The sequence below is a fragment of the Acyrthosiphon pisum genome, chromosome A1, assembly GCF_005508785.2.
Source record: "Acyrthosiphon pisum isolate AL4f chromosome A1, pea_aphid_22Mar2018_4r6ur, whole genome shotgun sequence".
In the NCBI taxonomy this organism is placed as follows: domain Eukaryota; kingdom Metazoa; phylum Arthropoda; class Insecta; order Hemiptera; family Aphididae; genus Acyrthosiphon; species Acyrthosiphon pisum.
The window spans coordinates 8,565,558-8,577,497 of NC_042494.1; the positions used below are offsets into that span (position 1 = coordinate 8,565,558).

Sequence of the window (11,940 nt, forward strand, 5' to 3'; positions counted from 1 at the left end):
TTTCGCGATTTTGACGAATTTTGACTAACCATTAACTTTAAACACTAGTGAAAAAGTATTTTGAGTATGTTTATAGTGTGTATTCAAGTTGTTCGCGCCGTCGTCACCGCCACTCGCATATTATAGGCACACACTAGTACATCACACCGATCACACACACCACAGTTATTATTAAGATTATTATTATATAAGTTACAGTTATTGCATAATATTTAGATTAGGCCGCGACCGGGCATTGTCCAGCAAAGGCAGGCGCGGTGCGGCAAGCAGTTCGTTCGTTCGTCGCACACAGTTGACACGACCTATATAACATCGCAGGCGCAAATCGCCGTCTTTTAATATTGTTGTGCGTTCGCAAATCGCCGCTTTTGGTTTTTTATATTGTTTTTATTTATGAGCGCGAATCGCCACAATTCCTTTATATTGTTTTTATATTATATTGTAAAGTGTGCGCGCAAATCACCGCGGACATATTATTATATTTCGTATCAAAGGCGCTAATCGCCGCAGATTTATTATTGTATTTTTGTAAGCACAATTCGTGCATTTTTATTATATTATATTTAATGTGCGCTATTCGCCGCTGTTGTGTGTTTTGTATGTGTCAACTACTAAATTATTTTATACAGTACAGGTAGCGGCTGGCCAGCAGAGCACCGACAAACTGTGAGTTTTTATTATTTATTATTATATTATAACATTTGTTGAGCCGAAGGGTATACCTACTATATTATTGTTATGTTTATACATTTTTACTAATTGGTAATTATTATATATATTGTTTTTACGGTAATATAGCGATTTATATCTCGTTAAGTTTTAGTTACCTACCATTTTTTCCAAATAGCCCTTCTGTTGTTAGTTTTAAGCACACACATCACATATATACACATATTTTACACACCCACCCACACTCTAGCACTCACAGGATTTGCTCGGCGACCCTGTCCACTTCCTGTTGAGTGCTATACATAAATACACACAATAATACAGGTTGGTCGGTGTGTACAGAGAGTGCGCACGAAGTATTTAGGTGACCGGGTGACACGCACAATTATTATACGTACCCGTCCCGTACAAAAGTTGTGAGGAACCTTTCAATACATTTTCAAACTTTTTGACCGAACAAAAAACTTTATAATGACATTAGTAGAAAAAAAACAAAAATGGAAATTTTAAGTGCATATGAAGTATGAATAGATAAAAAAAATAGTCAAAACATTAAAAAAAATTATACATTTTACGAGAAATGGCCATATAAATATTCAGAGAAAATTTAAAGTTTCTACAGTTGTTTGTTTTTGAGTTACTACAAAAAAATTATATCGATGTCTGTGGCAAAAATTGATTATACGTAAAAATTATTTTTTTCCTGACGCTTTTTAAAACTACTAGTAAAATTTCTATTTTTATCTCTCAAAATCAACTAGATCCAATTTTCTATCAAAAACATCCACCAAAGTTGAAAATCGAAGCATTTTATCGGCTACTGACTTCTGTTGGTAGTTGGTACTTAGCGTAATCTGAAAACAGATAAAAAAAAAATATATCATTCACAATACATTAATCGCTTCGTTCAGAATCTAAAAGTATAGATGAGGAAAAACATTATAGTGAGTCTGAGTCAACCTTTTTGATTATAAACTAAACATAATATTATTTATTAAATACCTAAGTGAATTTATTTAAATTGAATTGTTACTTATAAAAAATAAACTTAAATATTCATCCAAAAGAATAAATATAATTGTATACACAATAATCCGTTTAATTTTAAAATTATATTATATGTAATTATAAATTATAATGTTTAATTGATAATTAGTACAGTTTAAAATATTTAATTGAATACAATGGAAAAAAATAATAAACACTGACTATGAACATATTGAATTTTCGAAGGGAACAAGTAAAAGTTAATGAAGGATGTTTGGTATCCGTACCCTTAGGGTCTTTGGTTGAGCCTTGTTTATAATCCTTTAATGTTGAGAAAATTAACTTGCCAAATTTAATTATTTACAGCGTGTATACAAATACAAATATATCATATACGATGAATTGTCAACAAAGTTCACAAACATTATTCATTCGAAACAAAATGGGATCGGATGAGTGGTTTCGGGTTATAAGTAGTGAACAATTATTATTATAGTTATACATGAATATTGATTTTTAACCATAGTTAAATATGCTTATTTGGTTATTCGTATCAGTTCTAATTTGCATAAAAAGAATGATTCTCCAAGTATGATAACCTCCGTATTTTTAGGTAACCTATGTATTATAGCATTTTGAAATTTTAATATTATAAAAACATTATAATAACATTATAATAATATTATAATCATGAAAAATATTATTATAATGTTATAGGTAATAATATTTTTAGTCGAACATTTGCTGTCTGATATTTGGAACTTTTAAAATATAGTAAATATACTTAAGTCCGCGTTTTCAAATAATTAGATTTTTATACCATTTAAGCCTTTAAGTTGTTATGTAGTTGATTTTTTTGGAAAATTATGATCTACATTGAATTTTACGCCAGAAGTTTGAGCAATTAAAATGTATGAACAAGGATTATGGTTCTTAATCATATTTTTACATAATATATAATATATAAGTAATATTTAGTCTAGTACCTATGTACATTCAGTTAAGTAAGTACGCAAACATTTTTTGTATAAGTACTTTAAAATGTTAGCAGATGATAATTAATTACTATAATTTGCTCTAACAATTATAACCTCTAAATCTTCCAAATCTATTATATCTAGTACCACCAATTTAAGTGACCGAATAACTACTACATGTATTTTAAAATATGGTCAACGGTCGTAGGTACTGTTCGCATTTAAAAAATCAGAAATTAAATTAATTATTAAAAAATAAATGTTCAATGATAAAAGATAGGTGACCGTGCTTCGTAAATTACCCCTTTTATATAATACAAGTTAATATACACATATTAGAGAATTTCTTACTATACTGAAAACAAAAAATAAAATTCACTAAAAAACAAAATAATAGTGTACTTTAATTCAATTTACTTAGCATTAATTCATGATATCACATAGTTAACAAATTTATAGCGCTCATAGATCTTAATTACTGATTTTTTTTTTATTTAGCCATTTTTTAACGGATTTTGATGAAGTTTTTTGTTGTGATAATAGAGTCGATAAACGTAATAGGTAATTATTTCACACGCATTTCAATCGTATTTTCATATATTATAATCTAGTTTTATAAACATCCTCAGGTATCATCACAAATTCGTTAATTGCATAACATTAATAATATAACTCTAAGATCAAAAATCCCATGTATAATTAGTCCTTTAGACTTTAGTAAGTACACCTACGTAATATATATTGACATATTGAGTTTTTATATTTTGAGATTTATCACTACGTCGTCATAACACATATTAGGTATATATTATGATATTCTTGGTTATTATAATATATACATAGGTAGTTGTTATTATATTATATAAGGGCAAAAGCAATTTTGATGAACAATAGGTACTCATATAGAACAATAACTGTCCTATGGACACAAACTTCATTGAATAACTGAAATCATATAATTCCTATATAGTAACCAAGGTTTACATAATAAGACTTTTGAAATTAATGTACCCAATCCTCAGATGTTCTTACCTTTCAGCGAACCTCTGACATCTAACTATCTAAGGCGCCAAACAACAATTATAATCCATATTATTATTTTGAAATGTCTCAAATTTCGTGTAACTGTAAATTAAATAATTATTATACCTCTGCGAAAAAAACGTCCTATATAAAATCTTTTCAATAAAATATTATTAAATTATATTTCTCCACACTAATGATAGTAAGGTTCGTTATCTTTGTCCCTCAACAGGGACATAAAAAAATTCAAGTTCTCTGATTTGAGATGTCTGTCATACATAATTATTGAGTTAAATCAGCTTTTCTAAAATTAAAAATCAATCACACCTTGTACAGTTGTACATTGTTTATCATTAAACTTAATACATCATATAATATTAAGTGCTGCCTTATAGACTGAAAATAATAAAATTAATGAAATAAACAAACTAGTAAAATTTTTAGTCCATTTGTATGGAAACACAACATAATCAATATTGTAATATTTTAATTCTTATAACTTCGTACATATTTTTACTGGTATTTATTTACGTAATTTTTTGAAATTCTTACAATGAGATCATACAGTTCTATAATCATTTACCAATAAAATTATGTAATTAAGATTTAGAAAACCATTTTTTTAATATATATAATTAATAAAATGTATTAAATGTGTATCATTATACTCTATAGGTAAATTGATTTATTATGAATAATATAATAATAATAGGTATAATGATAACCAGAAAACTATAAAATATTATCTGCATAGTAAGTAGGTTACCTACGTCCTACACTATGATACAATTACTACTATATAGTATTATAATAGGGTAACTTAAATGTTAATAAAGCAAAAATGTAGTCATTTATTTTATATCAGCTCGTCTAAACATTAAATACCTATTAATAAATGAAAAATATATTATTTAGAATAATAGTACTCAATCGGAATCAGATTATCAATTTATAAATATATTTTGCAAAATAAATATTTATTGATTGTGATTTTCAGGTGAATTTAATCCGTTTTGAAACAATGAATGTCCACCGATAAAACATACCCCTGTCTTATCTAAGTTGGTATATAGACAATAGACATGGTGCATTTTGAATGTTATTAACTGTTTAGTATTTATCAAATTTCGAAGCTAATACCTAAGTTTAATTTAATAATAACTGATGAGAAAATAATCCTCTTGAAACATTTAGATGTCTACAAATAACCAACATTGTTTTCCCAACTACAAACTGCATTCTGGGAAAAGGTAGAACGATATGGATTACATAAACTAAAATTTTACGTCAACGTACTATATCTCTATATTCGGCATGTTTTACTATTATATTATATAGGGTACCTAGTTTATCTACTTAAAAATCTCAAAAAATGTATGAACTGAATTTTTTATTAAAATATGAATACGATAAATAATAATATTTATATGAAATACATTTTTTTTTTTTAATGTTATTTTGAAGAAGTTGTTAAATATAGACTTGAACAATATTTTTCTTTCCTCGTAATTTATATCGTAATACAAGAAACGAAAACACATCACAGAAACACATCTGTTTACAAATTATGATGAATAACTATGCTAGTTGATTTCCTACAAACGTTATTTCGTAGAAAATGTTATTAAACACGACGCAGCATTATTGGTCGTTTTGTCATAATATCTGCCCGGATACGATTTTGGATTTAGGTTGTGAAACTACAATTAATTTTATGCCGACAACTTTTCAAGTGTGGTTTTTATTGTCCAAACTCGTTCGACACTAATTTTGCTCCATCGATAAAAATATTTTCAGCAATAATTCATAATGTTTTCTCTCGACAGTCAACACTCACAAATACATGGAGAAATCCATTGTTTAATTAATCACGTTGGATCATTACGATTTATTACTGTAGTATAGCGAAAATTTGATAGTTGGGTTCACACGTCATGTTGATAGTTCAATGTCATTCAAAAGAGACGTATGCAAAAAATGATGACAGAAAATATAAAATATAATATGACGTATATCTATATGTATTCTGAACCTATGTATTTTATGTATACTTTAGTTAACTACTAAAATATATAAGCATGTTGCGTTGGAAACAGATGGATCGAGATATTTTACTGTTTTGCTTATATTAATAAGTTAGTCATTATATCTATAGTAGATACCATTAAATACTTATTGGCTATTCTAACCTTAAATATATGAATTTTCTATGTAAGTTATGCGAGTAAATGTTTAGTAGAAATATATTTATAGTAAAAAATTAACTGGAATTGAACTCAAAAAGTTTTTATTTGAAGTTAATACTTAATAAATTAAAAACTATATCTTTGTATTTAAATTTAAAAAATAAACTCATTAATCATTTAAAATATTATAAAGAAATAAAATAAAATGAATGTCAAAAGTTGAGAAAAATCACTACCTACTTAAATGATTGGTTCACAAAAGTAAAATGTTACTATTTTGTTTTGAATTTCAACACATAATTATAAGTTTATTCAAATTTTACATTAAAGTTTAACTTAGCTTATAAGTATGATTTATTAGCAAACGAGACAAGCAATTATCGAACATAAGTTTTATTTATTTTAATGTTACCCTAACCTTGTACTTAAGCTTAAAAGGTCCATTTTACACATCTTTCTACCTCGTCTTAAAAATAATTGTCTTTGGTTAAAACATGTTTGAACTTTTGAAGGTCCTGAATTGCTCGTTATTTCTCGGTATTTCTTTTATTTCTGTGTCTTTTATATCCTTTGATTTAAATAAGGCTTCCCTATCATTGATTGTCCATTGGTATCCAACACTTAAGTCATTGGGACGATTTAAGAATTAAAATATATGCAATATATATGTACAATATACATTAGGTATACATATTATTTAAATATTTATATTTTGAAAAGTTGAAATATAAGTTGATAGATTGGTTTGGTTATTTTTGAAATACTTTCTTTAAATTGTAAATTTCTACGGGTTATCTTTTATTCGTATATAAGATAATAGGATTTAAAATACCCCGTTTTTCATGCGAAAAAGATTAATTTTGTTTCCCATGTACTTCTCAATTTAATTAATTTATAAATTATGGATTTTTAAATAATTAAGATTTCTTATTTTGTATAGTTGAAGTGTTTGGATCATACTGACAAGTGACAACTTTCTAATAAATTTGGATATGTATATAAATGTAAAAATGTTTGTGTACGTTATAGATAAATACATGGAAAAATTCGTTCGTAGAATCCAAGGTAAATATTGAGACGTTCAAATCAGTTTTAAATATCAGAATCGCATCATTAAATGTTCGGATCAATCGGTATGAATATATTATGATGGAATGAAAACTGATAAGTTTAGTTCTGCGTCCGAGTTGGGCCCTATATTAATTGCGGTAAATGCTAAATTATGTACGACTTGTGTCCGAATGAATAAAATATTTTGTCCGTATTGGGTCCCTGGTCGTACACAATTATGTTCGAATTGGATCTGTATACAAATACAATTATTTATCTTATCGTAATATGATGTACGGATGTACATATATTTTATAAAAATCCAAAGTTAGGTAAAAAAATATTTTTTCCCCAACCAAAGTTTAAAATAAATTGTTATACAAACGATTTTATAAGTATTCAATATTTCAACCAAATGATGAACGGTTGCAAAGGTCCATGGATTTATATTATATTATATATAATTATGGTCTGAGGTTAAACCTTCAACAATCAATATTAAGAAATACAAACGCACGCGAGTCCTTTTATTCACACTTCAGTCTTACAAACCGTTCTAAGGCTATTAAAATGGGAAGGAAACTATTATTGTCCAGGATCCAACTAGTGTGCGTCTAGATTTAGCGGTGAAACAATATGCAATTATACGTACAAAATAAAAAACAAGAAATCTAATAATTTCCCAAACAGAACTTCTTACAAACGATGCCTTTTGAATTTTCTTAAAACCTAATCGACAGTATTCGTGGCGCGCTCCCGTGGAATCAATTCAATAATCGTGTATTTATTTTTGTCATTGTGTATAAATGTATCGTATAGTACAGAGAAACAGAAAAATAAATAGTTAGTTTTAGAATTTAAAATTAAATATTTAGATTGTAAATAAAATCGTTAGTACCTATATGACGTACCTTAATAAGATATAAATTTAACCTTTACCTATATTATTTATTATTGATATATTTATGTTTAATGTATCTATCAAATAGGCACTATTGTACTTTGATATGCAGACTAAATACATCGCCATTTAAATTTAATTAATTTCAACAAAAAACAATTAACTAAAAACCGTTTTGAATATGATTGAGACCTATTCAAACAGAGGTTAAGTGAAAACGTGACAAAATAAAATTATAAAAGTTTTGTATGCCTACATCGCTGATTCTTTATAAACTCAAACTCCCGAGACGAATTTAATACCTATCACAAATAGATTAAAAAAAAAAAATATGAAAATAAGTAATTCTCTTGTGCGCTGCTATCTAAATATAAATGAATAATATTCTCAATTCTGTCCAGTTGAGCAAAACTAGAGACGATTGGACGCATAAAATATGTTAGTCAGACCGGTCGTATTATATATTCCAAAGATATTTTTTACAGTCAGCTGGTGTCTACCTGAGATGGACGTGCATAAGCAAATAGTGTCGGGAGAAAATAAATCCCTAGGGCCCGCAGACGAATACATGGGAGCTGAAGCGAGACAACAGAGTGGACGATTACCACAGTGAATATCAAATAGAAGATTGTTTGTGTAGCCGAGAGTAGGTACAAATCTTGACGAAAAGTAAAATGAAAAAAAAACGGTAAACGAAGATTGGATGTCGGGCATTAGGTAGATACTCTGGTACTATTCTTTTTTTCGCTCACCTCGTTGCAAGACAGTTATTGATTGCATGTATAGGTATACAATATTCAAATGCATTGTTACGGTTTCGAAACCGGTAACCTAATCCGACAAGAACGCGGTTTAAACCAAAAATTTTCGAGCATAATTCTAAATTATTTATGAATACTATTGCGGCTCTCAATAATTTAAAAAAGTATATTTTGTATTTGTCTTCTCAATACGATTTTTTATGACCACTTTAGTTAAACTAATCCCGGATTCATTCATAAAAAAAAATTCAATCTAAAAATACATTTTTATTAAATCGCCTTCACCTAATAGCATCTAATGACTATTATTGGTATGTTAGGTGTATTTTTTAGCAAATTATATTTTAACATTATTTACGTTAACATTTCACTACTTTAAATTAACTTTTAATGATAAGAGAAAATTTTGTTTTTTGTTTTTTATAAAAACAAAAATAGAAAAATATCCATTACTCGTGTACATACAATTATTAATTATTATAATATAAATACAAGTAAATATAAATTGTAATAGTTAATATTATAATGATTAGGAATGCAATAAAAAAAAAATAATAACAGTTTTTAATGTATACGACTATAAAATATATTAGATATTTTAATATTATAAACTCAAATAAAGCCGTTGCAATAAAATGATAAAAAAAATTATTTGAAAGAAATGTATAGTGGTGAAATTTCAAGAAAACATCTAGACAGTGGTATAATATTAAAACTACTTCATGAAAGTACCAACTAGACTCGACTTCAAAATGATAGATGGGGCCACATAAAACTTTTTGAGATTTTGTTCACTTTTAGCCTTAAAAAATAAATAAACATCTCGTCATAAAATTAATACATAGACATATTACTCGGAAAGTATAATTTCACGGTTTATTGATTTAAGGGTAACATGAGAATTAATTTGAATAGAAAAAATTGTGAATCACTGAAAATGAATATGAAATTTGCCTATACTTATATTACGTTAAAACATATATTACATTAAACATGAAGTATAAACATTTTTTTTTTTATTTAAACTTGTTATATAAATGAAAAGTTTACTGACAAGTGAGAATATAATAAAAAGTGATACAACTTAATAATATCATAGAATGTGGTATATGTATATCATTCCATAATAATAATAATAATAATAATAATATTTGTCATTATTACTGTTATACAATTTTAAAAAAACTATAATAAGTAATATTCATCATCCCATATACTTAATAGAGTATAGAATTCCTTCTAAGATTGGATTTTCGTTTATATTTTCATAAGCTATAAAAGGTACATTTTTACACGTATTATTCATTTGTATTCATAGACGCAACTGGGAATAAAAAGTCAAGAAAATTCCCGACAGATTTCTCTTCAAGAATTGTCCAACTATATTATTATAAGTAAAATTGTAAAAATAAATGTTTTTATATTTAAACTGAAATACTTTTTTTTTTATTATATTGAAATATATCTACAATCTATAAATTGTTTTGTACATTGAGTAGGTTTGACAAATAATTACATATAAAAAAAAGGTTAACATGAAATTATGAGATTAGGGAGGATACAAAATAATTCTTCAAACAAAATACAAATATTTATATATGACGAATTCTTATGCCGTTTTTCCTGGTGAATTTTCAGTTTTTTTTTTTAATTACATTTTTAATACAAGATATTAGATTCATTATATATGAATGTATCAATAATTAAAATTATAATTACTGACGTAATATTTGTTTATCTAGGTATTATTCGTTTGCTGGCGGTAAAAATTGACTTTCTACTATATAATAATAATTATGTATAGGAGTCTAGTTCTTCATAATTGATAATATTGAAATAGGTACCTATTCATAATTCATAAATTAATCCATACCTCATAGTACCTAAGAATAAAACGTCATTGTAAAACATTGAAAAAAAAAAAAATGTTTTCACTTATTTTAGTAGTTCCAGAACGACCAGAACTACAAAGCTGTTTGTGTGGCTAATAGTGTAGTATTATTTAAACGCAAATAATACGTATGTAGAAACTAAATAATATTATAATATTTTAAATTCTTTATAAAGCAAATAGGATGCTAGATGCAAAAACTATTAGTTTATGGTAATATGTTTCTATACTATATAAAACGAATTAGATAACAACAACATAATATAATATTATAATAATTATAAATGTTTTGTTTTTATAAATTTTCGTGAAATTGACTAAATTTAATATTATATGGTTTAAGGTTATAAATTAAATTTTAAAAACATAAGTGAATTTTCGGGAAAATATAAACTTACCACAAAATGCTTTTGTAATATTAAATACAATACCAAATTGTTTCATATGCTTGAAATCATAATTTTCATCGTATACCGTATACCTATTATACTACCTACTATTATATTACCTACATTGGTATTAATAAATCAATACTTTTTTTTTATTTCCCAGGTTGTAATAGGTAGTCATAATAAACAATCTGTTTTAAAAAAAGCGCAATAACTCCATGTGGGAAAAAGTATTTGAAACAAACATGTTAGTATGACGTTACCATTAGCAACAATTAACTTTGTATTGTTTGCTTTTAACAACTTGAAATGTACATCATGTCATCTTGTTAAAAAATAAACATATATTATGTTTATTTGTATGTTCATATACTGCATGATATAATATATAATATATTATAAGTCTTAAAGCTTAAGCGTATTATTACCGAAGATTGATGGTAAAGCGTGTAACAACATTAAATATAAGCCATCACATCTTTGTGAAATATTCATATTTAATCCCTAAATCGTTAACAATCTAACAGTATCCTTAAATTACCATAATCCTTGTACTAATAGAACAAACAAAACGAATAAAATATAATATCGAAACATCGAATGTAATTGTAATTGTTTCAATAGGTACATGTTGGTACTAGACTATAAATTAATTTAAAATAATTGTACATAGCCACATGCCCACATATATAGGTATGTATAATGTATCTACCTATATTATTACATAACATATTTTAAGTCATGGTTCATCAAATATTAAAATAATTGAATATTTGCCTATTTATATTTGAGAACAATAATTTGTTTATTTTCAATTATATTTTACATTGTATAAATTAATTTAGTTCACTAGTACATTATTGACGTATCTGATTGTGGTAACTCGTTCATGTGTGATGTTTAATTGTTTACTAAATAATATACAAAAACAATATTTTTTTTAAGAATTCTCATATTATTATGTAAAATGAGTTCTTCTATATCCTATATAGTAGTTTAAAATTACAATAATTTCCATTCAATTAGATACAATATTTGGAAAAATACAGTAACGAAACAATTATTAACTGTCTATTTTACTTATATTTCTAAATGTATTGTTTCGG

At 26.1% G+C, this 11,940-nt stretch overlaps 1 protein-coding gene across 1 annotated transcript in view; it reads left to right on the top strand.

Moving 5' to 3' along the window:
• The first annotated feature begins 539 nt into the window (after positions 1-539).
• LOC100571284 overlaps positions 540-11,940 on the top strand; it is a 64,448-nt gene continuing 53,047 nt past the window's right edge. The window contains exon 1 of the mRNA XM_029486588.1: positions 540-666. The gene's annotated coding sequence lies outside the window, so the exon portion shown is untranslated. The remainder of the gene's footprint in view (positions 667-11,940) is intronic.